This window comes from Condylostylus longicornis, unplaced genomic scaffold (genome assembly GCF_029603195.1).
Source record: "Condylostylus longicornis isolate FDR11 unplaced genomic scaffold, ASM2960319v2 ptg000018l, whole genome shotgun sequence".
Classification (NCBI taxonomy): Eukaryota; Metazoa; Arthropoda; class Insecta; order Diptera; family Dolichopodidae; genus Condylostylus; species Condylostylus longicornis.
In genome coordinates this window covers 111,129-139,066 of record NW_026577987.1, presented here as the reverse complement: position 1 = coordinate 139,066, position 27,938 = coordinate 111,129, and the positions used below count along the sequence as shown (strand labels likewise).

The following is a 27,938-nucleotide window of genomic DNA, read 5'->3' as shown; positions in this document are numbered from 1 at the left end:
AGACAAAGAGGAAACACAGATATATGTATATCAAAAGATAGCATAGACAAAAAGAAAACACAGATTATAAATTTGTTGCAGAACTTTTTTATTTTTCGTGTTCATTTTATTTTCTTGTAAGTTTAATAAGACTGTTACGCAGTAGAAACGATAACATACATTTATATATAATTTATTCTTAATGTTATTGCTTTGCTATACATTTTCTGCAAAATAAATAAAATCAGCAAACAAATATAATTCGTGCGTGAATCATCATAACTTAAAAGTAATACACAAGTTTTTTTTTAAAAAGAATAGATAAAAAAAGTCGCTCACAGGTGAGCGCCGACTCTTCGAACCTTTTAGATTTGCTCATGGGTCGCACGATGGAATCCAACGTAAGTATTTTTTGTATTTTTTGTAATCTTGTAACGCAACATGTTAATTTCGTTTTAATGTTTTCAAAAATATTTGAAATTAGTGCGATTAGCACTAGGGACTTCTATTAGTTAACCTCTATCAACCGACAATATCTTGTAAGATTTTTATAAACTTCGGATTTTTTTCTAAAGTTAACAATCACTGTTTTAGGTCAGATCTTTTTTCAATTCACATTAAATTTTAGATGCGTTTTTCGATTTTTGGATGATATATTTAAGTTTTAATCTTAGTTATTATTCAAAAAGTTTTAAAATTATATATTATAAATTAATGAACGTGTAATCAGAAAAAAATTAACTCAATAACTTTATTTTCAATTTTGATATGAAATTTTCTAATATGTGATTTTATTTCAACTTCAAAGATCAAGAGATGCACATATTAGACGTTCTGATTTTTAAAAACCTTGTTAATAAATTGTGTAGTTAGCAAAGTTCAAGAATGATACGAACGATAAAATACGTGCGACATGTTTATAAATGTGAATGCATACTGTTGTGTAACAACAATATTATTGTGAATTCTAAATTTCTTATTATTATTTCCCCATTTACTTAAATTACTAAAATTAAAATTCTAATTTGTCAAACTTAATATTAACTTAATAATGAAGAAGCTGATGACTTGATAGACATAGAGCAACAGCAGCGTTACAGAAAGCAGCATAATAAAATTAAAAGGTTTTAGCGAGTTTAAGGTAGACGAACGCTGCCACAAAAGGACTCTGCCACAGCGTGCATGCAGTATCTTGAAATATTGACCACATATTGGAAAGATATCATTAGGACAAATGACATCATTTCCCATGCCGAAAACGAACAAGAATCAGAATAACTAAAATATGAGCATTTCGAAAAAGTAGAACAGAAACATCGGGAAAACGTCGCATGAATAAGCGAGCATACGCAGAAGCAAATTCAATCTGGTGAATCTACAAAAACACAAGAAAACCAAGTAAAACTACCGAAAATTAACATACCAAACATAGCTTTCAACTTCATAAACTCATAAACTAACTTTTTTAACCTATTCAATTCGCTTATACATTCAAATAGCCAATTGGATAACGGAAAAATTTCAGTACCTTAAAAGTCTACTGTCGCCAGAGCCAATGTACTTAATAAAACCTCCGCTAGTAGGTAACGAAAATTACGTTACTGCTTGGGAATTAATAAGAGCCAGGTATAACAACACAGGAATACTGCTCTCAACATATATGAATAAGCTGCTATATCTACCTCCTTTAAATAATGAAACATCGGCTGGGTCAAACAAACTTAATGCAGATGCTTCAAATTTACAACATGAACGCAAATCTTATTAAATCAAATTCAATTATTGTAAGTAGTAATCAAATACATGATTATCCAACTAGATATGCTAGTCACTTACGGTTTCCTATCACTAAAAACTTGAATGGTTTAGAATCAATAATGAAAACAGCAATTAAAGCATACAATGATCTACCTGCTCATGTAAAACAGCTGAATAGAAACCAGTTTAAACAAAAATGCAAGAATATGTTAATGGAGAAATACTGATAATTTTGAATATTTATATTATATAACATATACGATTGTATACATATATGTATATATATATATTTTTTTTTTTTTTTCTTTTGCACTTTCTTTCTTCTATTGTTATTATATTTGATTTCTCATTGCTATTTTGATATAATGAATTAAGACTGAGTACATAGCTATTTGTGAAATTTGTGATGAAATTATAAATAAATATACTATAGGCATATTTTTTCTTTTTTAAATTTTGAATTTGTTACTACATAATTTATATATTACAATTTACTATGATTATCATTTTTCTATCATTTGAATATTGACAGTTTAACTTGATATTATTTACATAAACTTAATATACTGTAAATTGTTAAAACATATACTCTATACGAGCTATTATTGCTCTACTGAGAATAAAATAAAATAAAATAAAATAAAAAAATAAAAACATGTTGGGCACTACAAAATGCCTTTGTGCTATAAAAAATCTAGGTATTGAAATATAGTCCTGGGGCCACGAACAACAGGCAATCCCCAAGGAAATCCCTGAAGTGACATCTATGTTACAGTTTCTGGAAACAAGGTTTCAGACGTTAGAAGCTTTGGAGGGTCCGCCAACAAAACCAAAACGTAATGTACCACAGCGTGATGAAGGTAAAAGAATAACCAATTTGTGAAGAGTAGCACACAATGTACTCATGTCAAAAATTGAAAGACATGAGTATTACTCAAAAATAGGGAGCAGCAAGAAGGCGCAACTTATGCTCAAACTGTCTCAGCAGCAATCATTTGAGAAACTAGTACATTTTAAAGAACACTTGCATTAAATGCAGCAAAAATCATCATAGTCTGTTACATGATGAAAGCAGAGTAAAAACACATAATAAACCTAGTAATTCAGGTGGGCAAACATACAACAGCAGTTTTATTACCTACAGCAAATGTATGCATTAAAAATACACCATTGCGAGCCCTAATAGATCAAGAGTCGCAGTCGTCGTTTTTACCAAAGGAAGTTGGAAATCAATTGCAACTCAAAAGAACAAAAATTGATACCATAATAACTGGAATCTGCGCAAAAGCAGATTCATAACAATTACATCAAAGCAAAAGAACATAGAGTTAGCCGACCCTAAATTTGAAAAACAGGCGAAAATTGATTTTATATTAGGATCAGATGTTACTGATAAAAAAACAGTCTTTGGATGGATTGTAACGGGTCCTGGAGCAGTGAAAATCCTTAAAAAGAGCTTGATATACGAGTATTATGTTACACTGGGTGACATTTATTTATTTATTTATTTTATTATCAATCTCATAGAGAGCCCATTTGCTCATAACAAAAAAATTTATAACAAGTAAAATTAAAAATTAACAAGCATTAAAAAATTAATAAACTAAAAACTAAAAAGATGTTACAATTTGTAGGTACTAATAATAAATATAAAGAAATTATTTCGAAAATCACAAAATTAAGAAACAAAAACAGTATTAATTGAAGAAAAATTAATCTAAATTTGTTTTGAAAAATAATTCATTTATAATTTTCTTAAATCTAGCTAATTCATTGCAGTTTTTTATTACATATGGTAATACATTATAGGGTTTGTAAGCTATATTATATATACTATCACGTGCATTAAACCTAATTTATATTTTCTGCTGTTCTTGTGTTGTAAGAGTAACAGTTATTATTTAACGGTGGCATTATGTTTGTAATTATTTTATTGTTCAGTATCATATGTATTTGTGTGACAAGTTTGAATTTGATGTAGATGTCTAGTGGCAGGATATTATTATTTTTATGAATTTCCTTGGTAGGAGTTCTACGATGATAACCAAATAGATTCTTTAGCGCATTGTTTTGTAATTTTTATAGTGCGTTTAAATTTTTGTTAAATGTATTTCCCCATATGTATATGGAGTATGTAACGGTGCTGTGAAACATGTTATAAAATATTTTCTATATATATATATGCTATATATATTATATATATATGCTATATAAAATTTTCGCTATTTTTTCTTTTAAACATCATATACTTTATTTTCTTAGTATTTACTGTCATTCTATGTTTATTCATCCATTCAATAACTATAACTAGATCTTGTTGTATAACATTTCATAAGTTTCTAAGTCGCTGCTATACACAATCGCAAGATCATTTGCGTACTTAAATTGCAAGAGTGAAATTTCATCTGGTCCCGCCGCAGCTGAATGAGAAATCTTATTTAATATTTCTAAAGTCCTTTTTCTATTCACTAGCTCGAATTTAAATACATTATTAGTTTTTGGTTTTGTGAAGTAAATTGTATCTTTAAATATTTTAGCCATTTCTTCTCCTATTGTGCAATAATACTTATTAAATTCGTTAATTTTTCTAAGTTTGTCTGTATTATTTATGATATTTTTTATTACTTTCCAATTTTTCTTTTGATCTCCTTCTGCTTTTTCAAATAGTTTCTTTTCATATTCGGCTCTTTTTCTTTTTTTCAAAGTAGTAAATCTGTTCAACCAATATTTATATTTTGTTTTTAAATATTCACAACTTTTATTTTTTACTAATTTTCTATACCAATAGTTTTTCCTTTCTATAAGTTCAATACATTGATCATCTATCCATGGCTCTTTCTTGACCACGGTAGCGCTTTCTAAAATATTTTTCATTAGATGTCAGTTCAATAACTATATTTACCACCCATGTCTGATTAATAAAATAATTATTTAGATTACGCTTGACGTAATCAAAATTAATCTTTTTGATCAGCTGTTCATTTTTGAATTGTTTATTTTTATTTAATAAATTTTTAATTTCAACAATAATACCTAAATGATCTGAAATTTCATTGTCATTTTTGTAATAATTGGCTAATACATAATCAGATAGGTGTTCGAGTCAGTTCTGGTTGTTTGTTCATGGCAGAAGTTCTTCGGGTTAAGAAAGTTTGTTCTAATATGAGTATTTGCTGGCAATTCGCATTCCATTTCAATCTGATTAGAGCAGAACTCTTGCAATTTTAGAATTTGATGTTTTTCTAATAAACAAATTGCCATTCTTACCCATACAAATTCAAGGATTTTTTCTCGTTTCAAGTCCCTGGCTTTTTTAAATAACAGATCAAAATACTTTGTAAGGCGCTCATTGACGAAGATGATACTATCCTTCTTCGCGCCCTGATATCCAAATATTCCCATTGTCAGTTTCTTATTCTTCAAAGCCCTCATTAAATTTAATTTAGTTTCAATATCAACAAACTCAACAACTATATTTGATGGCTCACCTGATTTATATGACCTGGTTGGAGATTTATATATCTAAAGAGTATCCTTATCTTCCACTTCAATCCCAACTTCTCGAGCAATCTGCATTACTATAGATGCAGGAACCTTTTCAGTGAAATTAAGTGCGGTACCACATATTTCAATGAAGCAGAGAAGACTATAAAGCCGCATTGCTTAATAACGACAGTAAAAAAAGCAATCGCACGGCTCATTAATATGGAAGAAAATCAAAAACTTTCCGAAAGCTACAAAGAATTTATGCGACAATATGAGAATCTAGGCTATATGAAAAGATGTGAAATGGGCAACCAAGATGAATCATAACCTTTACCACAACTTGCAGTTATAAAAGAAGAAAGCGCAACCATGAAATTTCGTGTTGTATTTGATGGATCCCATTCGCTCATAATAAAAAAATTTATAACAAGTAAAATTAAAAATTAACAAGCATTAAAAAATTAATAAACTAAAAATTAAATAAAGTTGGGTCAAACCAATGGTTTGTATTGTAGCACTTTTCCCTTCAACAAGTGAAAGTTCTGCTTTTAAAATACAGTCTATGTATACCTATCACACTATTAAAATTATTTTCATTCATATTCAAAGCTATTTCCAGGATTGCATATATTTAGGATGAACGATTTATAATAAAACGAAAATTAATATAAAGAGGGGTTAACATAATGCTCGATTTTAAGGGTTAATTGTGTGAGTTAAGAAAAATAATTATATTTTTTCATGTCATGGAATATACCGGTAACTTTTTGTGTTTATAGAAATTTGAAATAGCTTACGGTTTCGGAAATACAACGTGTCAAAAATTCAAATTTTACAAATTTCAAGAGGCGATAACTTGAGAACGGGTGGAGATGGAAAAAAATTTTCTTCTAACGAAATAAACTATTTGTTAATGTCTAAGAGCCCCTAAAATTTTAAGCTTCTACAGGCTGGGGTCTAGAAGAAAAACGAAATCAAAAATATGGAAAAAACGGACTTTAGATAACGGTAAATTTGAACGGCCATTTTGTTTTTCCAAATTTTAACTATAGTACACCTCGCTAGGGGAAGCAAACCCCTGTCTTTATACGTTTGCAAAATTTCAAAAATGCTTATGGTTTCATTGCAATAGATAGTTAAAAAAGGCCATTTTTAGGGTTTTGAGGGGTTATAACTCCTAGAGGGGGGGAGATAGGTAAAAATTTTGTTCTACGGAAATAAGTTTCTAGTAAAGATCTATGTACATATTAAATTTCAGCTTTTTATCTTCAAGGGTGTAGAAGTTTTGTAAACAGACACACGGACAGACGGACGGACGGACGGACGGACGGACGGACGGACGGACGGACGGACGGACGGACGGACGGACGGACGGACGGACGGACGGACGGACGGACGGACGGACGGACGGACGGTCGGTCGGACGGACGGACGGACAGAGTGCTAAAAAGATGTTACAATTTGTAGGTACTAATAATAAATATAAAGAAATTATTTCGAAAATCACAAAATTAAGAAACCAAAAAGAATATTAATTGAAGAAAAATTAATCTAAATATCAATTATTAATCTAAATATAGTCTAACTAGTAGGAGCAAAAATCTTACGAACTGACATGTATGTAGCTGATGTAATGTCAGGTAGTGATACAGTTTAACAAGCCGCATAAGGCAAATTACAACTTGTAAACGTCCTAAAAAGCGCTGGCTTTCGACTTCACAAATCGGCAGGTAACAACTCACAACTCGTAAACAATACAATGTTGACAAAATGCGTTGAAATGGGAATTACACAACCTGAGTCAAGTAAAATATTACGAATACGGTGGTACCTAAAAGAAGACGAATTTAGAATAATAATCGACTTGCCGAACAAACCAAAGTATATCCCAAAAACGGTAGTACTCTTCGAAATTTCCAGAATTTTCGACCCACTTTAATGGGTAGCGCCAGTTGTATTAACCGCAAAAATGATTCTACATGATAAATACGTCATTTTAAGCAACGAATTGCAATTTATAAATCGCGTAAAAGTTCAAAATGGTTTTTCTACACTTCAACCAAACCACTTGAACTTCAAGTGGCATACTCACGACTGCCCCAAAATGGATATAAATCATCATTAATCACCGCCAAAACAAAGTAAGCATCGTCTTTGCAAAAACTTTCAATACCGAGACTAGAACTAATAGGAGCAGAATTACTAATAAAACTGCTTAATTAGCTTTCAGATGATTTAGAAATATCAAATATAGTACTATATTCATGGACTGATTACCCACTGACTTGGCGTCAAGAGGAATCTGCTCGAAACAAATTATTGAAAACAAATTATGGCGGTCAGAACCAGAATGGCTACATAATGATACAATAAATGTGAAAGACAAGGCACTTCAACCAACACAGTTGGAGTTAATAATTAGTTCCCTTACGTCAACAAAAACACGAATCAAAACTATTTTCCATAAAAAGATTTTCATCATTACCAAGAACTATCGCCTTCTACCAAAGTTTTTGTAATAATGCAAAAAAAACCTTAAAGGAAGAATACTGGACAATTAACAACAACTGAATTGGAAATTGCACTATATTCCATAATTGAACGAAGAGCAAATATCGACGACAATTTCAAACATCCTATTATACCAGGTTCTAGTCATTTGGCGTCATTAATAATAGACTATGCACTTCATAGAGGAAAGAATTTAATCATGTCATGGATCCTGAAAAAATTTACGATTAACAACGGACTCCACAGAGCTTGAAAAAGGAATAGCAGAGTGTTTCGTTTGTCGCAGATACAACGCAGGCCCAAACACCGAAATTTTCCGTGATCTACCTACAGCCAGAGTAACCATTTCCCCACAGTTTAAGTACCGTATCAGCCTTATTCAGCGAGGCCTTTATTGCCGCATTAAAGCGATTTATTGCAAGACGAAGAAATGTGACGCATATTTACCATGCAACGACACAAAGCTTGTATGAGCATACAACCAGTTAAAAACCAACGAGAAATTAGGCCATTTTATATTAGAATAGTGAATTCAATGGCACTTTATTCCTCCAGGCACTCTCCATTTTGATGGACTATGGGAAGCTGGAGTTAAATCGGTCATCTCCCAAAAATTATTAGCGATACCAAACTCGCATTTGAAGAATCAAGAACCCTTCTAGCAAAAATCGATATTAATTAAAATTGCCGTCCACTTACATCATTTACAGGAGACCTTGATGGGTCTTGTCATTTTATTTTCGTAGGTATGCCACTCTACTTTAGATTCATTTATTTTTTTTGTTAATTCTCTGTAATCTTGTTCTTCATCAACATTGATTTTAAGTTGATTATTATTCATCATGTAGACCCTAAAGTTTATTTTGGCCTCTTTTAGCATCTTCTTTATTTTTGAATATTCCTCCACATAGTTTAATATAACAGGAGGGGGTTTGATCTTTCTTGTAATGTTTGATTTTTCTTGTAGAGCATTCATCTGCACAGATTTTTTTATTTTGCTCACCTTGTCTACAGGACTTATTTCAGGAGACATATCTGCTCTTTGCGTTTTGCTTTTTTTCTTGAGAATCTAATGAGTTTCCCGAGCCAGATCCTCTTCGTACAGTATTCCATTTTGTTTGTCGTAACTTTTTCCGTATTTATTTCTTTTATTGCATTTACATTGCTTGATTTAAATTTTAGCTTGTTGTTTTCCTCTCTGAGATATTGGATTTCATTTTTTAATTCTTAACAAAGCGCTTCTAGCTCACTTATTCTTATATTAAGTTTTTTTTTTTTTTCCTTTGTTCACTCCTAGAAGGAGCATAGGGCTAGTGCATGATTTCTCATGCACTAGTTTCATAGCGTCATAGGGTTTAACTAGGTAGGTGACTAGCCTGCCGTAGTTTTTATTTATATATTAATTATTTGAGGTTATTAATATTTACTATTTATTTTTCTTAGTTTTTTTTTTAATATCGAATATTAGGAATATTTGAACATTACTTGTATAATATTTTTATTAGTATTGTATATTAAGTTATATTAATATTGAATATAATTTTTATAGTGACCTGACCGGGGTTTGAACCCGAGACCCTTCGGTTAAAGGACCGGTGCCATAACCACTGCACCAATGGTCAGATATTCTTATATTAAGTAGTTATCAGTTTTTTGATCTTTTATTTCATTAACAGCACCCATGTTCGTATTCTTTTGTTTGGCGCCTTTGGACATATTTCCTTTGCTTTTACCACATGGTGGTGTCTGCATGACCCAAGGTGTTCTTTCAAAAGGGTCAGTTTGATGCATTAAGTGGTCTCCCCCAGAATCCGTGAGACCAGCCTCCGAAGAGTGTGGATTTTCCAGATTTATTAGATTACCACCTGGGGCATAAAATCCTTTTGTTTTGTTCATTGCATTTGTTTTTGTTTTATTTCGGAGTTTACTCCTCCTAGCCTTTGGCAATAAATCGCAGACCAGAGAGCCATTGATCAGTCGCAGACCAGAGAGCCGTCCATTCTGGATCAGTCGCTTCTGGATTTTAGTGGACTCTTACCACAAGCATTCCTACTGCGGGTATTTCGCACCCCCACCAGCCGGGGAGAAATTAAGTTTTTCAATTAAACTATCTAACACATACCACTATTTATATACATATCATTAAGTGTCAATTAATCAGTTAAATTAATCCTTGGAATTTCATATTAAGAATTTATTTTATAATAAAAAATATAAGCAAATAAGTAACTGAAACTGTTAAATAAATAAAAAGTACTCCTAAAAAATAAAATCAAAAAATGTTTTAACTTTATTTACAAAGAAAAATATGCAATCGCTTAATCTACTAGGCAAAAATTATTAATAAACTCTCTGGGAATATCTTACAAGTACATACGCTTTCTTAAAGAGACGTAATGTGATAGTGACTTACCTATCAGTTGGATTTTTTCAAATGGCTATATTAAATTTGAAACACGTTCATATCAATTTCTTCTTTCAAATAACAGTGATAATTAGTTATACATTACAAATAAAATTGATTTAACTGTATAAGACACAAATTTAGATGAGGATAAAAAAATGCAGAAATATTAAATGCAAATTGATTAAATGAAAAATTTAATTTTTCTCTTGACTTCCGTAGAGTGTACTTATTATTTGTATCTTATACAGATCTTTTTAATTGGAATAAAAACAAAAAGAAAAAATTTGGAAAGTAATCTTAAACGCATGTTTAGAGTTCTTAAATTGCAAATACATTTCACAAGAATAGAATGCCGAAAACAAATAAAGTTGGGTCAAACTAATGGTTTGTATTGTAGCACTTTTCCCTTCAACAAGTGAAAATTCTGCTTTTAAATACAGTCTATGTATACCTATCACACTATTAAAATTATTTTCATTCAAATACAAAACTAGAATTGCATATATTACTAGGATTGGATATATTTAGGATGAACGATTTATGCAGTATTTCAAATAAAGCAAAAATTAATATAAAGTGGGGTTAACAAAATGCTCGATTTTAAAGTTTAATTGTGTGAGTTAAAAAAAATAACTGTATTTTTAATGTCATGGAATTTACCGTTAGCCTTTTGCGTTCATAGAAATTTGAAAATGCTTGCGGTTTCGGAAATACATATAAGGCTTCAAAAATTCAAATTTTACAAATTTCAAGAGGCGATAACTTGAGAAGGGGTGGAGATGGAAAAAAATTTTCTTCTAACGAAATAAACTATTTGTTAGTGTCTAAAAGCTACTAAAATTTTAGGCTCCCACAACCTGGAGTCTAGAAGAAAAACACATTAAAAATTTGAAAAAAAAACGGATTTTATGTAACGGTAAATTTTAACGGCCATTTTGTTTTGTTAAAGTTTAAGTATAGCATGCCGCGATAGAAGAAGCAAGCCGCTACCTTTATACGTTTGCAAAATTTCAAAAATGCTTATGGTTTCATTGCCACAAATAGTTAAAAAAGGCCATTTTTAGGGTTTTGGGGGGGTATAACTTCTAGAGGGGGGTGAGATAGGTAAAAATTTTGTTCTGTGGAAATAAGTTTCTAGTAAAGATCTATGTACGTATTAAATTTCAGCTTTCTATCTTCAAGGGTGTAGAAGTTTTGTAAACAAAAAAGTGTCCACGGACGGACGGACGGACTGACGGACGGAAGGACGGACTGACGGACGGAAGGACGGACGGACGGACAGAGTGAAACTAATACCACTTTTTTTCAAAAAAGTTTTGGAAAAGTGCTTAAAAAAAGGAAATTAGTTGATAATCGAACAATTCCACAAACTGATGAAAATAAAAAACAATTTATAAAAAACACAATGTATTAGCTGCCATCGTAATTTGATAATAATGATTTTGCGGACTCTAATTATATGCAAAGTGACAATGATATTAATGTTAAAATAAAAAATTTCACCGATTACCTTGGTAAAATAACATTCTAATTTTGTTCATTAATTAATGAAAATCAATAATTTAAATGATTATTTTGTTAAAAAAATTACAATTGGTTTAAAAATTTATTGTAGTTCAATTTAAATTTTTAATAAAATATGTGCTTTATTGAAAGAGAGAAATTGTGAATATTAATATTATAAAAATAAAAGTAATTAACCATACAAAGCAGTTCTCTCAGACTTAGATAAAATGTCAAGTGATGAGGTGAAAACCTCCCTATAAAATCTTGGCTTAAAGTGCATTAATGTCAAATGTATAATTAAAACAAGTAAAAATGTTTCAGTCGGTATAAACCGACCGAATTATACCCTGTACCTTAGCAATATGAGTCTGAAATTTGTTTTTGAAATATCTAGAATTAGCTTTTATTAATGTATACCAAGTACTTGAACCTGTCAAAACACTCTATAGAAACTGCACGGATATGTCTGACCTATAATTCGACCCAAAACTGCCAAGTTTCATGAATCTAACTTTATTATTTTTTCGAATATTTTAAATTTGCTTTTGGAGTTGCGTGGCAGCTGCCGAAACCTGGCAGGCCAATCCATCGAAACTTCGGGGATATTATTTTTCGAAATATGAAAAATTACCTTTCGGAGTTTTATGGCAATTACCCGAACCAGTGCAGCTATTCCAATAAAATTTTACAACATACGTAAATTTTAATGGAACACATCTTTGCAAAATTTGTTTTTAATATCTGTATTAGTTTTAGAAATATTAAAAAAGCCTCTTTAAGTTTTATGGCAGCTCGCGGAACCCGTTGTCCGAATTACAATAGCAGCCGTAAGAAGAGACACATATATAACGTTTGTAAATGGAAAAACTCCAATACTTCATTTCAACTAAATAATAACTGCAATCAAAATTTCCCCAACTCTAATTAAAAATAACAAAATTGTAAATGATATTATATGAATAATATTAGTTCACTCAATAGTTCAGTTACTTTGTTACATGATGTAAGTTAGTCTTCAAGTACAAATAAAAATTATAGTAGTGTTGTCAATAAAAATAGTAGAAGTATTAATAATAATTTTAGTAGTTATAATAGTATTCATATTCGTAGCTCTAGCAATGTAAATAGTAATTATGCAAATATAAATTACAATTTAAAAAATAATTTATTTTCAATTGAAGAAGTAAACAGTTGGACATCTGAACTTTTAACTCAATTAGATGGTTGTCTATTTGCAACCGCAATTTGACACTATCACTCAACTTACGTTTAAATATATGTATAAACATATCCATATTTTGGAATTTAATTTTATGGTATCTAAAGATATTCAAATTGGACTTCTTCGAAAATTGGCTTAGTGATAAGGTCAGAATTTCTCATTCTCTCTATATTTGGAAAATGGTGTGAAATTAGGATTTTTTATCGTTTACTTTCCAGGAAATAGCTATACGTGGCTTGATTCAAATTGTAAGGTAATTAAAAATACTGAAAATGGAAAAAGTAAATTATTTCATAATGAATAACATCTCAAGCTGGATCTGCTAAAGCCTTCTGTGACAGCTGGTTGATGTCAACTCTAGAAGTGAACCATGGGGTTGCTTGAGAGAAAATTTTCTGGTAATGTCCTGAAGGACCTATTAGTTACGGACAAGTTCAAGCTATTTTTTTCTCCGGGCTTAAGTTACATTTCTGCAAACTCCGGGGCAAATTGCTCTACACTTGATGTAATTTTAACGAATATTTCTCATTATTTTTCTGCCTTAAAGTCATCTCAGGTTTATCTTCTTATTGCTTTCCTGTGCTCATTAATCTTAATAAGAGTTGTTTTTCAATACACACCCAATTAGTGTTTCAAGACCATCTTAATGATGATGTAGATAATATGTTGGCTCACTTAAATGACAAAATCGGCGCTGCTCTAAGACTGAGAGTGTGGGGGTTTTCGATACTTCTCTTCCATAAAATATATAAAACTTAATTCAAAAAAGATATTAGAAATTATACTATACGAATAATGATGGATATTATACTATAAATTAATGGATATTATACTATACTATACGGCGAGAAATAACTAAGTTTAGAAATTTAAAATTGAATGGACTATTAAAATCTTTAATGAAGTGTTCAAGTCGTTTTTGGAAGATATGCAAGGTAATTAAAAACAAAACTCAGAATGTTCCTTTATTAATGGATGGTGGTGTTAAACATGTAATCCACTTGGATAAGGCTAACGTCATTGGTAGGTATTTTTCATGAAACAGAGCTCCAATTCACCACTTCAATATTTAGTTATTCATTCTTTCGTTCATTCATTCATTTGTTTATTTAGTATAATAATAACTATTTACAATTAATACTAAGGTATTTACATTATCATATTAAATTTTTATATTTACAAAAATTGTTTTTATTATTTTATGGTACTAAGTATACATATATTCATTAAAGAGCAAAGTTTTCTAATATGTGTCGAATTAAGTTTCTTTTAAATATTTTAAAATTATTCTCATACTTTAAATTTGTAGATAATTCATTAAACAATTTTAAGGACTTATACATCAACATATTTTGCGTTTTGGTTTTTCTATAAAAATTTAATCTAAAATCCAAGAAACTTCTTAAGTAATAATTTTGTGCATTTTCAACATAAATTAATCTATTAGTTAAATAACTTGGCATCATTTTATTTTTTATTTTGAACTCATCCATTTCAAAGACACCTACAAATTTTCGACACACTCATCCATTTCAAAGTTTCCAATATATATGCTTTGGAAGTAAATCTATTTAATTTTAATATTATTCTCATACCTCGATTTTGAAGCTTTTGCAACCTGCCCATCATTTCAACATTAAACGTAATATTGATGAACAGAACTCAAAATGAGGTTTCAACCTTACATTACATTACATCAACATTAAATTTTTTCTTATTTTTGAAAAAAATTCTAACTTTTTACTAATTTTTTTACAAATAAAATCTAAATGTGGTTTAAAGCATAACATACTATCTATAACTACCCCTAAATATTTAATCTCATTAACAATTTCAATAGCTGTTGAATTCATTTTTATCTCATTATTTAATTAATTACCATAAATTTAGTTTTTTTTAAAATTTAAATTAGAAACCACTAGTTTAATTGTTCCAAATCATCATTAATTTTATATATATGTTACATTCATCAATATTCTTACCAACCACATAAATTAATGCATCATCTGCAAATAACGCCAAATTTCCCGTTCTTGTTACCTTCTCCATATCGTTTACTTATATTAAAGTCATTAAAACGCCGATGTGCTTTATAAAATTCGTTAAAATTGCTTGGCTCTTTCTGGTAGCTGCCATACAACTTCAATAGTAGTTTGGCAAACACAGTATTTTGAAGTCATAGTCAACTTAAAGTCATAGTCTGTCCCATAGCACAAACTTGTTGTCGTCAATCGCAATCTTCCAGTTTGTTACTACAAGATTAATCAAAGATTCACAACTGTGGCGTTTCCTAAATCCAGACTGATGTTGGGAAATGAGATCATGTTTTTCGAAGTACTCTTCCAATTGGTTAAATACAGCCTTTTCAAGAATTTTAGATAGTATTGAAATCATGTTGATTGGACGGAATTCATTGCAAAGTTTGGTATTCTTTACTACTTTGGAATTCATTTCTTAAGTTTGGTATTATGATTTCCAAATCGATTTCTAGTCAACTGCTTCATCGATTATTCTATTGAAGTGATTTTATTTGCCTTTATCAAGTTCATTTTTATATTTATTCCTTAAAAGTCTATATTTGTACCACTGATTATGCCCACCAACTATTGCTGCTATTTTGTATTGCATTATGTTTTTATTTTTTGAAATCTCTATTTCACTGAATACCTCTTACAAACCTTATCTACTTTATTTTTAGTAATAATGAACTCGCTAACAATATTTTTCAAATAACTATTAAAAATTTAAGCTTTAATGTTGCAATCTAAAAAATAGGTTGTCATTATTTCAGTAGTAATTATTTATACCCGTACGAACGTATGTTCGAAGGGTATATTAAATTTGCCTTACCGTTTGTAACGCTAAGAAATAACGGTGCTAGATGTAGACTCAAGTGTATGTTTTTGATCAGCGTCGAATTCTGAGTTGATTTAGCTTTGTCTGTTCGTCTGTCCGTCCGTCCGTCCGTCCGTCCTAGCGATAACTCAAAAACTAATTGAGCTAAGTTCACCAAATTTTCACAAATGATTTACTGTAGTAAGTGCCAGAACCCTATTTAAATTGGACATGATCGGGGTACTGGTTCGGGTAGCTGCCATACAACTTTAAAATTTATTTGGCTATATCTCAGAAACTCTAAAAGCTGTTGTATTGAAATTTAACACAAGTGAATATATCTGTGGAAATTATCCAAAACCCGATAAGTATTTTTTTGCAATTTTACAGTATCGCAATTTTAAAGTTTTAAGAAAAAACCCTTTTTCGTTCATGTTTATTTTTCAAACAAAATAGTGAGCTAGTAAGCTGGGGTTTTTTATTTGAGTAATATAGTATTAGAGTAATGTATTAAAATAGTGCTCAGGTTGCTTCAACCTTTTGGGAATATAAAATTTGGGGGTGAAAAACTCAATCGGGTTTTGGCAAATTATAAGTAACGTGGGCCATTTTAATAGTATACTCTGCCAAAAAACGATTTTCAAAGAAATAATAGTCTTTATAACGTTATGTTTGTGTTATTATACTTCATATTTTTAAAAATGACCACAAAAAGAAAAAAAATTTTTTTTAAACAAGTTGTACAAATTCAGAACTATTTCTTTCTTGTAATTTTCGTCATTGTAAAAGATATTGTTCAAGAAAAATTTTTTATTAAAAAACATAAATTTATTCTTTCCATAATATTTTTTAAAACATAAAATAACAAACAAAAATTTATATGAAGTTCAAAAATTTTAAAATAATGATTTATCATAAAATATTTCCATTATCTTAATCAAATTGGGTAATAACCAGCTACCATATCAGTATCATAGGAAATGCGAAAATAGGCTTTATAAAAGTTAATATGAAATTACTTAATTTTTACAAAGAAAAGAAATTTCGTTTCCATAACTTTTTTTAAATATAAAAAAACAAACAAAAAAGGTATTTATACATATTTCAAAAATAAAATAGTATTATTATTAATTAAAATAATAGTAAGCTATCAATTATTAGCCTTTTTTATAATATATTTGTGTACTATGCACGCAAATCAACATCCTCTTAAGACAAGTAGTTGTAACTTGCATCATTATTGGCTTTAAAATTTTTACAAAATTCGTGACAAGAAATTAAATGTCAATTAAATGTAAAATTAACAATAAATCTGCCTTTTTTTGAATTTATGAGATTATTGTCCTTGAGAAATCTATTATTTTAAGGTTCGTTTCGTCTTTCAAGTGGTATCTAAAATAAACATTACCCAAGTTTTTGGTAATTCTTATCCACCTTATTTTAAGCCAATTCACAGGATTATCGTTTCCTTTTTTCTTTTTATAAGAATTGTTTTACAAAAATGTGAAAATATCTTGAAATCGTTGAAATTCAATGGAATTTTACCTGTGACGGTACGAACAAAATTGCACCAATCATATAACATTACACAATAACATTATACTCACGTCACAGGTTTTTTGGTCCTTTCAATGCGAGCGAGATCTGAATCGCATTCTAAATGTGTATGGCCAGGTACAAGGAATTTTTGTTCGATGTATTCAACATTCGTTTTTTGTATTACCGTCATTTACATGGCCGTCATGTTTAAATTTCTATTCTGGCCACCACATGTATCAGAGTACATTATACTTGATTGTTTCGGGTAATGAGATAACTTTTTTAAACAAGCACGAAGCATGTTCATGGGATCCCCGTCCAGCCACAGTTTCGTTCCACATATAACATTCTGTTTGCTGGTTAAAACAATCTCTTACCGTTACGGTATGGGACATATCGGGTTTTGGCATACTTGTATAAGACTGTTAAATGATTTTACGGTTTATTCCAAAGAACGATATGATAAATATCGGGTTTTGGCAACGGTATGATGTTGATAAATGGTTTTATTAAACTTTACCGGGTTATGGTTTTATGCACCAACGAACGCTTTACCTCTTGCATTGAATTATGAGACTTCGTCGCAGCAAAGATCTCATATTTACCATTCCATTTTCATTAATATCTCGATTTTGCCAAAAATCGACTTATCGGGTTTTGGAAAATTTCCACAGATATAAGAAGGGCCAACGTGCTTGATTAAAATCGTTGAAATTGCTTGGCTCCTTCTGGTACCTGCCATACAATTTTGAAAGTTATTTGGCTATATTTCAGAAACTATTAAAGCTATGCCATTGAAATTGCACACAAGTGAATATATTAGTAGGGCCGATATGTTTAATAAAATTCGTTAAAATTGCTTGGCTCTTTCTGGTAGCTGCCATACAACTTCAATAGTAGTTTGGCAAACACAGTATTTTGAAGTCATAGTCAACTTAAAGTCATAGTCTGTCCCATAGTCAGTTATGGCATATTTATTCGCATATAGGATAACAAATTCGTACGGGTATTACAGAGTTGACAAGGTCAACTCTATTTCTTTCTCGTTTTTGTATAAATCTGGTTCTATTGCATTTTGAATATTTAATCTGCGTTTTTTTAAATTAGATTTGATATTATCTTTAATATCAATTAGTATAATTTCATGATCACTAATCTTGGTATTTTCATTTATTTTTGCATTTATACTATATTGGTCATTTACTAACACGTAGTCTATTAGTGTTTTGGAAATTTTTGATATTTTCGTGAACTCACTCACAATTTGTTTAAATCCATTATCGGTAATAATTTTTTTAATTTTACTTTTCATATTATCATTCGATTTCCAATTAATATTAAAATTACCAGTTATGATTACTTTATAATTCACTTCGGAAAGTTCCTCGATATAGGAAGTAAAGTGCTGGTAAAATTCATCATTTGCACTCATATAACCTGGTTACCTTTATATCACAGCTAAATATAGTATTGTGTTGCCTTTGTAAAGTTTCAATACAAGCCACCATATTTTTAAGCCGATTGAAACTGATTTAACAACGTCAAAAGATCACTCTTTTTTGAAATAAATTAACACTCCACCAGTGAAGAAGATGTATTTACTCTAGCGACATTATAATTATTTACTTTTATCAAATCGTCTGAATCGTTATCAGATAAATGAGTTTCACTAAGACAAATAAATTCGAAGTCTTTATTTAATATCGTAAATTCCAATTCATTAAAATTATTTAAGACACCCTAGATAAGCACATTGAATTGTCTTTAATTGCTAATAACTTATTCTATTTTTTCTATATTAAGTTTTCTTTTATATATTGGGCAATCAAGACTTTTAGTGTTATGTTCTACATCAATATTTAATAAATTAAACTAAATAAATAAGTTATCCTAAATAAATAGTATAGATGACTCTACATGCCAAATTATAGTTGCTCTGAAGCCTCATAGTCATAAACTTCATACTTTAGATTTTCCTACATACTTATTTAAAATTATTAAAAACCTTTTGTAGAATAGAACTTATAAAATACATATTATTAAAATAGAATTTAACTTGGAACAATATTGTAAAACATGTTTACGTCGAACGTTCCGAATTTTCGAAACTGTTTTTTTCAATATTTCCTGATGATGCAACTATTAATTGTTACCTCGATTTGCTTGATACGAAAAAAGAAAATAATATTCAAACAACGCTAGATCAAACAAATGATTACTTTACCGTTTAAAATATTGAAAAAAAGTTGAAAAAAATGCGCTTTACTTTAGCTGTAAACGAAAGGGCTGCTATTTGCCGCAGAGTCTCCTATTCTTGAGCTTTGTGATTCATTGGGTGGATTCTGTTAAATACTTGGGTGTTACTTTAAATTCAGAAATTAACTTAAATTCAGAAATTAACTCAACCACAAATCTCAAAACTATAGATAAATATAACAAAGTAATTAAAAAACTGTACCCATTTATCAATAGTAGAATTATTCCATAGAATAACTAATATTATAGAAAAAATCTTCGAAAATAAGGAAATCTGCTCTTCTATGTTTTTAGACGTAGCACAGGCATTCGACAAGGTGTGGCACAGGGGCCTTATACTTAAGTTAGGGCAAATGTAACCATCGTCATTCGTAGAAATTTTGAAATCTTACTTAGCTGATACTCGTAGATTATTTAGAATTAAACAAGACGCTGAATACACCACGTTAGGAGAAATAAAGGCAGGTGCGCTTCAAGGCAGTATATTGGGCCCATCGTTGTACCTACTTCCCACGAGTGATTTGCCACAAATAGAAAATGCTACGATAGCCATTTTTGTTGACGATACTACAATATTGGCAGTAGAAGCGAACATTGACGATTCGACAAAAAAATTACAGGAGGCAATTAAAAAAATAAGCCAGTGGACTAGAGATTGGAGGGTGAAGTTGAATGAAATAAAATCGGTTCACATAAACTTCACCAATCCAAAAATAGTGAATCCACCACAAATTAACGTAAATGGAACGAACGTAGCGATCCATAACTCAGAACAATACCTAGGAATGACTGTAGATGTCAAGCTAAGGTGGAAAGAGCACATAAAGAAGAAACACATAGAATTAGAAAATAAATATAGAGAAAATTATTGGCTCCTAGGTCGTAAGTCCAATTTGGCAATTGATAGTAAGATATTAATTTATAACCAAATCATTAAACCAATATGGCTATATGGCATTCAACCGTGGGGTTGTGCCAAGAAGACTCACATTAACAAAATTCAGACCTTCCAGAATAAAGTTCTACGGGGCATGGTAAATGCGCCATGGTATATACGTAACAGTGATATCCACAGGGACTTAGGAATTCGTATGGGCGCCACTGTCGGAGTAAAAAGGCAGATAGAGCCGTCCTTCTTCGTCTTTCGAGATTTTTTTCATTAATTCGAATTTATTTGCGGAAAATAAATTAATTATAAGGAAAACCATTTTCCAGACCATATTGTTTAAAATTCTCCAGTTTGGAATAACTGTGCTAAAACTCACATTTCGACGCTACAACACATAACATACTCTTAAAAATGATGTTTAACCTTCTTTTTTACTATTCTACCTCCAAACTACACAAGAAAGCCAATTTGAAAACTATAGAATATAAATGAAAAATGATTAATATTAAAGGAGAAATTCAATTTTAAATTACAATTTTCTGAAAGAATTAAAAAAATATGTATCAACAATCACTAAAACATTTTAGTTACTGATAACAATTTTAATTTAGTTTTATGTATAAGTTCGAAGTCAAAGAAAGTTTTTTCCTTTCTTTCCTTGAAAATGTAAATTAATGTAATATCAAATGAAAATTTAAAAATATCTTAATAGTAAAAACTTTAAAATAGATAAAACTCTATAAAATTATTAACTAAAAATATTTAACAGCAATAATAATAACATGATCCTGTGCTGCACAACTTTTTGATACTCAAGGGCCAATTTTTAGCTTCAAATTTTAAATCTTATAAATCTAAAAAAATTATTAATCAACAAAAAGAAAAACAATAAAAACGAGAAAAAAAATAGAGTTGACCTTGTCAACTCTGTGATACCCGTACGAATTTGTTATCCTATGTGCGAATAACTAATGTGCCATAACTAACTATGGGGCAGACTATGACTTTAAGTTGCCGTATTACCATATTAATTTATGCAAAATTTCAGTACTATATGTTATTCAAAATACTGGTTGTGCCAAACTACTATTGATGTTGTATGGCAGCTACCAGAAAGAGCCAAGAAATTTTAGCGAATTTTATCAAGCACATCGGCCCTACTAATATATTCACTTGTGTGAAATCTCAATATCACAGCTTTTATAGTTTTTGAGATATAGTCAAATAACTTTTGAAGTTGTATGGCAGGTACCAGAAAGAGCCAAGTAATTTCAACGACTTTTATGAGACACATTGGCCCTACTAATATATTCATTTGTGTGAAATTTCAATACCATAGCTTTAATAGTTTCTGAGATATAGCCAAATAAATTTTGAAGTTGTATGGCAGCTACCCGAACCGGTACCCCGATCATGTCCAATTTAAATAGGGTTCTGGCACTTACTACAATAAATCATTTGTGAAAATTTGGTGAACTTAGCTCAATTAGTTTTTGAGTTATCGTTCGGACGGACGGACGGACGGACGGACGGACGGACGGACAGACAAAGCTAAATCAACTCAGAATTTGACGCTGATCAAAAACATACACTTGAGTCTATATCTAACACCGTTATTTCTTAGCGTTACAAACGGTAAGGCAAATTTAGTATACCCTTCGAACATACGTTCGTACGGGTATAAAAAAATCTGATATGCACATAACTGACCGCAATGTGTATTGTCTAGTTAAGTGCAAGTGTTACCAGAATATTATAAAAATGTCTGTTACATACTTTTTTTTCCAATATTTAGGACATTAGTAAGCTTATAGTTAACTCACCTAGAAAAATGTGAATTTGGCTCTCGTAGAGTTTCGCTTTATGCTACCCGAATTTCCTGAAATGCTCGGCAGTTAGTTTCGGTAACAACCAGAACTGTAATATCAAATTTCAAGAAATTACATCAATTCTACGGAACGAATGGTGAAAAATTTAAGATCGGCCGGCAGATCATTTTTCAAGCCCTGATCTTTCCAAAAAATTTATAAATTCATTGTTTCAATACGAAGAACTTAAATATTGAATTTCAATGAAATCGGTTGATTATTTCTTTTTCTATACGAAAAAATGTATACTGGACCCGTGGTAACCGTCTAGTTGCTGATGCCTGATTTCTTCCAAAAGTTGGAGGTTTCGCGGATGGTTGAGCGGATCTTATATATGAAATTTCAAATAAATCGGTTGAATATTTTCAAAATGGTCAAAAAATGTAAAACAGGCCCGCTGAAAAGTGCAGTTTCCGAGGCCTGATATATCCCAAAAGTTGATATATCCCAAAAGTTGAACAATGCGTGCCATAGTCGAAATAAACTTACATATAAAATTTCATCAGAATCGGTTCAGCCGAAATTGAGATACATGTGTGCACACACAGACCGACAGACTGACCTTGTAACAAAAATACACTTCCACACCATGGAGAAGTTCGTTCCCAGCGAAAACTCGATATGCAAAATTTGTTGCCAACCTACCTATTGTATACACAATGCGTATAAGTTACACAAAATGAATATAAGTATTTTATATGTGAAAAAAGAACATAATACGAATTTGATATTTTTTGAAACGTTATAGTTCATTCGCCTTTATTTTTTCACTATAGATAAATTGATTTGTATTTTTAGTAATTTTTCTTTGTATTTAATATTTTTTAACTGAGAAGAGCCATAAAAATTTTCAAACAGACAGACATATTGTACGTTCATAATATGAGTAAAACAAATACAAAATTTAAAATAACTTATGTGGTTTTAAAAATACTATATTCGCTTAAAGTTCAAAAAATAAATGTGCATGTATTGAAGAAGTTTGTAATATTTATGTAATGCAGTCGGATTTGAATAATTATATTAATACCCGTACAAACGTATGTTTGAAGGGTATACAAAATATGCCTTACCGTTTGTAACGCTAAGAAATAGCGGTCTTAGATATAGACTCAAGTGTAAGTTTTTGATCAGCGTCAAATTCTGAGCTGATTTAGCTTTGTCAGTCCGTCCGTCTGTCCCAACGATAACTCAAAAACTAATTGAGTTATGTTCACCAAATTTTCACAAATGATTTATTGTAGTAAGAGCCAGAATTCTTTTCAAATTGGACATGATCGGGGTACTGGTTCGGGAGCTGTCATACAACTTCAAAATTTATTTAGCTATATCTCAGAAACTATAAAAGCTATGGTATTGAAATTTCACACAAGCAAATATATTAGTAGATCCAACGTGTTTGATAAAATTCATTAAAATTGCTTGGCTCTTTCTGGTAGCTGTCATACAACTTCAGCAGTAGTTTGGCACACAGATTTCAATTTTTATTGTTTGTTGTCTTAATTAGAAGAAAATCAGCTTTGATAAAGTGTGTATGTAGCGCACGAAATATATTAGCAAAAAAATAAAAAAAGTATTTTATTCCGAATAAAAGGAAGTTTTCTTTTCATACCAATAAAAAAAAAAAGAATTATATTTCGGAAAAATTATCAACCATTGAAAAAAAAATTTTTTAAAAATTTGTTTTTGAAATATCTAAGAATTTGTTTTCATTGTCATATACTAATTACTATAATGCTGGTAAACCACTTGATGGAATTGCATGGATCTGTCTGACACATAATTGGACCCGCAATTGCCAAGTTTCACGAATCTAACTTTAATTTTTTTCCAAATATTTAAAACTTTTTTTTGGAGTTCTATGGCCGCTACCCGAAACTGTCAAGGAATTCCACCAAAATTTTAGGGTTATATCTGGCCTACAATTAGACACACAAACTGCCGAATCTCATGAATCTAGCTTAATTACTTTTATAAATACTAAAAATTAACTTTGGGATTTGTATGACAGCTACCCGAACCGGTGTGGCCATCCAATTAAAATTTTCAGGAAATATGTAGAACGTAATTGGACACATCTTTGCAAAATTTGATATTAATATCTGAACTTGTTTTTGAAATATTTGAAAAAACCTCTTTGAGCTGTATGGCAGCTGCCTGAATCCGTTGTTCGAATTGGTCTGATTACAATAGCAGTTGTCGTTGGAACAAAATGAAACAACTTGTGAAAATTTGGTGTCGACGCCGAATTTTGTGCTGAAAAAGAATATTTATACATGTCCATACCGGAGACGACTCTTTCAAGTAGTTATGAACTCCCTACCAAAGTGAGTATACCCTTCACCAAGGTGCAGGGTATAAAAGTTAAAATAATATATTTCACATTTAGAAAAATGAGACGGCATTTAGTTTTTTTCGCTTTATTGTATCAATCGTGAACTTAAGCGGGATATTCATAAGTACGTTTCCTGTTTAATTGCTTGAAAATTTTAAAAAATATAAAAAACAAACATGTTTAGTTGGATTTCTGTTAAACAGGACAACAATTTTATATGTCCCAAGGGACTTGGAATCAACTAAAATTGAAGGTATTATCTTTTCTATATTACACCAAAATTTTTCAATTTCAAAAGAGAATTAGTGCTAAGTTAAGTTATTTTTTTTTTCTACTAGGTGAAAAAATCTCGAAAGACGAAGAAGGACGGCGCTGTCTGCCTTATTCTTCCGACAGTGGAAGAGTGGGGGAGTAGGGGAGCGCGGCTCCTACCCTAAAAAATCACCTAAACTCTGAACGGATAAAACTGGTCCTACAGACCAACTATTCCCTCCGCGTTAACTTGGTTTTTTCGTACAGGAATTAAATACCTTCCATTATTTCTTATTAAAAACACCATTAACATTCCAAGTTACTATACGTACCTCATTTACGTACAATCTTTTTTTGGTGTCCCCGTATACAACTCAGTGTAATTTCTATTTTTCATAATCTTTTAGAGATTTCGTCAATTCTAATCATCATACTATGCATCATTTGCATAGTGTCTGCGTCAGTTTTTTTTATTTGTGCGGTTTTGTTCTCAGGTTCCTTATTTTTCCTGTTTTTCACCCCACACCCCACAGGTTTTGCTTTCAAGCGCTTGTGAATACGATATTCCCTTTAACACCTCGCTAGGTGTCGTTATTTTGCCTATTTTTGAAATTCTTTGTTCATTAAATTTAACTTGATTTTGTTTGGTTTTATTCTTTTTTAATCATGTTTTTTGCCATTTTTTTGCAACCAAACAACCTCGATACCTAGCAGGGTGAGCCTCACTGCAGTTCGCACATTTGGGTTGAAAATTATCCTTCTTGTTGCACTCTGCTGTCATATGATTACCAGCACATTTTACACATTTAGCCTCTCTTTGACAAAAATTTTGTGTTTTGCAGCTTCTAAGAGCTTCAATTTTTACTCTCATATACTTTATAAAGTAGAAAATAATGTTCTATTTTATAAATTGAACGGAAGTTTTACTAAAATATATTTTCCATTTTCTTTTTTCTTTTTGGTTTTATTTACAACATCTAGACATTTAAAGCCTTTGCTAATGAGTTAATTTTTATCTGTATATCTGTATTCATTTTCATTTTCCACATTTATTTTTAATTGGTCATTATTCATCATATTGACCCTAACCTTTATTCTTTCTTCTTTTAATATCTAAACTATGTGGAAGTAGTTTTTAATGTTGCTCAATATAACTGGAGGAGGCTTGTGCTTTTTTGGATTTTCAGCCTTCATTTTAGGGCTGGTTTCGTTGTTTTTTTGCATTATTCTGTTTTGAGATCCAGTTAGTTTCTCTAGCCAGTTCTTCCTCGTCGGTTTCATATATAATAACTTCCTTTGTTTTTCTTTTCTGTTGATGCAGATTTTATTTGATTTTTTAAATCTACATTCTCTGCCTGTAATTAGCAGATCTCGTTTTGTAGCACCTTACAAAGATTCTCTATTTCGGTTGTTCGCGAGTCCTGAGTATCCAATTTACTCTCCTGTATAAGATGCCTTCTCATATTACCCTCTTGGGTTTTCATTTTTTTGTCCTCTGCAAACCCATTAGACTTTTTCTCAGAGTTATCATCCTTAACTCTGCCATTTTTCTCGGCAATCACCAATGGGGGTGATCGCATGATCCCTGATCTCTAGAATCCATGAGACCAGCCTCCGCAGAGTGTGGATTCTCTAGCATTACTGGATTACCACCTGGGGTATTCAATCCTTGTGTATTGTTCATTGCATTTGTTTTGCTTTATTTCGGAGTTTCTTCGCTCAGTCTTTGAGAATAATTCCCTCGTGCAAGGCAGCACATATAATTTTGTACATAAACTGACCAGATTAATTGCTAGTAATACCAAAACTATACTATATAAAATAATAATAATAAAAATGAATGGATGACGAAAGAAATTTTGCAAAAAATGAGGGCTCGTGATTCATATTTGTTTATATGTATAATTATATCTAAATATAAAAAAAGTGTATGAATGACTCTAATAAAGTTGGGTCAGCCCAATGGTTTGTATTGTAGCACTTTTCTCTTCAACAGTTAAAAATACTCATTTTAAAAACAATCTGTGTACCCACCAACCATTAAAATTATTTTCATTCATGCAAGAAACTATTTCATTCAGGATTGCATACATTCAGGATGAACGATTTATGCAGTCTTTTGAAATAAAGCAAAAATTAATTTAAAGAGTGAGGTTAAGGGTTGATTACGTGAGTTAAGAAAAATAATTATATTTTTTAATGTCATGAAATTTACCGTTAGCTTTTTGTATTTATAGAAATTTGAAAAAGCTTGCGGTTTCGGAAATATAAGGTGTCAAAAATTCAAATTTTGCAACTTTTAAGAGGCGATAAGTTGAGAGGTGATGGAGATGAAAAAAAAATTTTTCTTCTAACAAAATAAACTATTTATTAGTGTCTAAAGGGTGTTCAAGTTTCAGACTCCTACAATGTACGGTGTGGAAGAAAAACGGTATCAAAAATTTGGAAAAAACGAACTTTAGATAACGGTAAATTTTAGCGGCCATTTTGTTTTTTTAAAGTTTAGATATCGTCACCCCTAAGTTATTTTGTCGCATATCCCAAAATTCGTGTTTTGGGAAATCGTAGTTGAAGAAGTAAGATAAAATTTTAAATTTTTATGATTTTTAATTATTAAAGAATTAATTAACACCGAACTCAAGTGCCTTGGCACAAAGAGTTTTCTGGACTTTTGAAACAAAGAGTTTTCTGGTCCAGAAACATCTTGTCGTATGTGCATTTTTTTACATAATTTTTCAATATCATTACACGTACGACAAAAGAATATTGCCATACGACATTATAATTCTGAAAATTATAGGAAACATATGAAGTTTAGATTATTAATCATTTTATTATTTTAGATTAATAAAATAGTTTTTTTTTAAATAGTTTTCATTTTACAAAATAAAGTTTTATAGTGTGTTACATATTATTTATAAGATGATAGGTATTCAATTCTATATCAAAATAAAAATTAATCTCTTATAATTAAATTTGAACCCTTTTAATACATTTTGTAAGTCTTAGCATATTATTTTATAATATATTCTAATAATAAACAAGATTTTCCTTAAAAAGTAAATGCTTCATCTTTTTTTAAGTAATATTTTATT

The 27,938-nt window shown here is 30.5% G+C and overlaps 1 protein-coding gene across 1 annotated transcript in view; it reads left to right on the top strand.

Moving 5' to 3' along the window:
- The first annotated feature begins 326 nt into the window (after positions 1 to 326).
- The window catches only part of LOC129606243 (tubulin beta-3 chain), a 112,968-nt gene continuing 85,356 nt past the window's right edge, over positions 327 to 27,938 (top strand). The window contains exon 1 of the mRNA XM_055516448.1: positions 327 to 380. The gene's annotated coding sequence lies outside the window, so the exon portion shown is untranslated. The remainder of the gene's footprint in view (positions 381 to 27,938) is intronic.